Genomic DNA, 2,500 nt, shown 5'->3' on the forward strand with positions numbered 1-2,500 from the left:
GGCCGAGTGGTCTAAGGCGCTGGATTTAGGCTCCAGTCTCTCTGGAGGCGTGGGTTCAAATCCCACCACTGCCAATTGGAATTTTGTGAACAGAGATCATACTCAACTTAACGGCCATCCGCTTGGTAAAGTGTATCGCTGTGGTTGCTTTCCGCTTTCCTTTGCTGCAGATAGATTAGAATATGTATCAAATGACAACATGCATGTGGAACATAAGGTCACTTTCAGCAGGAAGGGATCTTTTCCTTTTTAAATGTTCTTTTTTCATGTTGCTGAGATGGTAACTCCAAATGATAAAATGAAAACAAGCTTTACAGAGGTAGCGTGGCCGAGCGGTCTAAGGCGCTGGATTAAGGCTCCAGTCTCTTCGGGGGCGTGGGTTCGAATCCCACCGCTGCCATCAGTGCTTTTGAACGTCTTCGATGCACAACTGTCTCTTTTCTGAACTTAACCTAGTTGTTTGGGGCATTTTGGGCTTGTTGTTTTCTGAGATGGTAACTCCATATGATAAAAGGAAAACAAGCTTTACAGAGGTAGTGTGGCCGAGCGGTCTAAGGCGCTGGATTAAGGCTCCAGTCTCTTCGGGAGCGTGGGTTCGAATCCCACCGCTGCCATCAGTGCTTTTGAACGTCTTCGATGCACAACTGTCTCCTTTCTGAACTTAACCTAGTTGTTTGGGGCATTTTGGGCTTGTTGTTTTCTGAGATGGTAACTCCATATAAAAAGATAAATTTAGTTTGCAGGGGTAGCGTGGCCGAGCTCTCTTCGGGGGCGTGGGTTCGAATCCCACCGCTGCCATGAGTGCTTCTGAATGTCTTAGATGCACAACTGTCTGTTTTCTGAACTTAACCTTGTTGTTTGGGACTTTACAACTGAAAAGTTGCTGCACACTTTTAAACAGAGAGCATTGTTTGGAAACGTCTTCAAAACTTTATCATGGAATTTCTTCAAAACATCAAATTACTTGGAAACTTCATGTTAGTCTCTTTCACCTAATCTTGAACCTGCAGATTTTCGTCCAATGTCCTCACTTTTGTTTAAAGCAGTGCATTTTCCTTTTCTACACAATTTGACAAGAGGTTGTGGGCGGTAGTGTGGCCGAGTGGTCTAAGGCGCTGGATTTAGGCTCCAGTCTCTCTGGAGGCGTGGGTTCAAATCCCACCACTGCCAATTGGAATTTTGTGAACAGAGATCATACTCAACTTAACGGCCATCCGCTTGGTAAAGTGTATCGCTGTGGTTGCTTTCCGCTTTCCTTTGCTGCAGATAGATTAGAATATGTTTCAAATGACAACATGCATGTGGAACATAAGGTCACTTTCAGCAGGAAGGGATCTTTTCCTTTTTAAATGTTCTTTTTTCATGTTGCTGAGATGGTAACTCCAAATGATAAAATGAAAACAAGCTTTACAGAGGTAGCGTGGCCGAGAGGTCTAAGGCGCTGGATTAAGGCTCCAGTCTCTTCGGGGGCGTGGGTTTGAATCCCACCACTGCCATCAGTGCTTTTGAACGTCTTCGTTGCACAACTGTCTGCTTTCTGAACTTAACCTAGTTGTTTGGGGCTTTTTGGGCTTGTTGTTTTCTGTGATGGTAACTCCAAATGATAAAATGAAAACAAGCTGTACAGAGGTAGCGTGGCCGAGCGGTCTAAGGCGCTGGATTAAGGCTCCAGTCTCTTCGGGGGCGTGGGTTCGAATCCCACCGCTGCCATGAGTGCTTTTGAACGTCTTCGATGCACAACTGTCTGCTTTCTGAACTTAACCTAGTTGTTTGGGGCATTTTGGGCTTGTTGTTTTCTGAGATGGTAACTCCATATAAAAAAATAAATTTAGTTTGCAGGGGTAGTGTGGCAGAGCGGTCTAAGGCGCTGGATTAAGGTTCCAGTCTTTTCGGGGGCGTGGGTTCGAATCCCACCGCTGCCATGTGTGCTTCTGAATGTCTTAGATGCACAACTGTCTGTTTTCTGAACTTAAACTTGTTGTTTGGGACTTTACAACTGAAAAGTTGCTGCACACTTTTAAACAGAGAGCATTGTTTGGAAACGTCTTCAAAACTTTATCATGGAATTTCTTCAAAACATCAAATTACTTGGAAACTTCATGTTAGTCTCTTTCACCTAATCTTGAACCTGCAGATTTTCGTCCTCGCTTTTGTTTAAAGCAGTGCATTTTCCTTTTGTACACAATTTGACAATAGGTTTTGGGCGGTAGTGTGGCCGAGTGGTCTAAGGCGCTGGATTTAGGCTCCAGTCTCTCTGGAGGCGTGGGTTCAAATCCCACCACTGCCAATTGGAATTTTGTGAACAGAGATCATACTCAACTTAACGGCCATCCGCTTGGTAAAGTGTATCGCTGTGGTTGCTTTCCGCTTTCTTTTGCTGCAGATAGATTAGAATATGTATCAAATGACAACATGCATGTGGAACATAAGGTCACTTTCAGCAGGAAGGGATCTTTTCCTTTTTAAATGTTCTTTTTTCATGTTGCTGAGATGGTAACTC

The 2,500-nt window shown here is 44.2% G+C and overlaps 8 non-coding genes across 8 annotated transcripts in view; all 8 read left to right on the forward strand.

Moving 5' to 3' along the window:
• trnal-uag (transfer RNA leucine (anticodon UAG)) overlaps positions 1 to 74 on the forward strand; it is an 82-nt gene extending 8 nt beyond the window's left edge. Inside the window, exon 1 of the tRNA in view lies at positions 1 to 74. This exon is cut by the window's left edge and continues 8 nt beyond it. This is a non-coding gene — a tRNA (tRNA-Leu).
• Positions 75 to 318: 244 nt separating this feature from the next.
• On the forward strand, positions 319 to 400 carry trnal-aag (transfer RNA leucine (anticodon AAG)). Its single transcript has one exon. It is a non-coding gene; the product is annotated as a tRNA-Leu (tRNA).
• A 132-nt stretch (positions 401 to 532) lies between these two features.
• On the forward strand, positions 533 to 614 carry trnal-aag (transfer RNA leucine (anticodon AAG)). The gene has a single exon. It is a non-coding gene; the product is annotated as a tRNA-Leu (tRNA).
• A 474-nt stretch (positions 615 to 1,088) lies between these two features.
• Positions 1,089 to 1,170, forward strand: trnal-uag (transfer RNA leucine (anticodon UAG)). Its single transcript has one exon. It is a non-coding gene; the product is annotated as a tRNA-Leu (tRNA).
• A 244-nt stretch (positions 1,171 to 1,414) lies between these two features.
• Positions 1,415 to 1,496, forward strand: trnal-aag (transfer RNA leucine (anticodon AAG)). The gene has a single exon. It is a non-coding gene; the product is annotated as a tRNA-Leu (tRNA).
• Positions 1,497 to 1,628: 132 nt separating this feature from the next.
• trnal-aag (transfer RNA leucine (anticodon AAG)) lies at positions 1,629 to 1,710 on the forward strand. The gene has a single exon. It is a non-coding gene; the product is annotated as a tRNA-Leu (tRNA).
• Positions 1,711 to 1,840: 130 nt separating this feature from the next.
• Positions 1,841 to 1,922, forward strand: trnal-aag (transfer RNA leucine (anticodon AAG)). Its single transcript has one exon. It is a non-coding gene; the product is annotated as a tRNA-Leu (tRNA).
• A 283-nt stretch (positions 1,923 to 2,205) lies between these two features.
• On the forward strand, positions 2,206 to 2,287 carry trnal-uag (transfer RNA leucine (anticodon UAG)). The gene has a single exon. It is a non-coding gene; the product is annotated as a tRNA-Leu (tRNA).
• Positions 2,288 to 2,500: the final 213 nt, after the last annotated feature.

Source organism: Astyanax mexicanus, chromosome 15, assembly GCF_023375975.1.
Source record: "Astyanax mexicanus isolate ESR-SI-001 chromosome 15, AstMex3_surface, whole genome shotgun sequence".
In the NCBI taxonomy this organism is placed as follows: Eukaryota; Metazoa; Chordata; class Actinopteri; order Characiformes; family Acestrorhamphidae; genus Astyanax; species Astyanax mexicanus.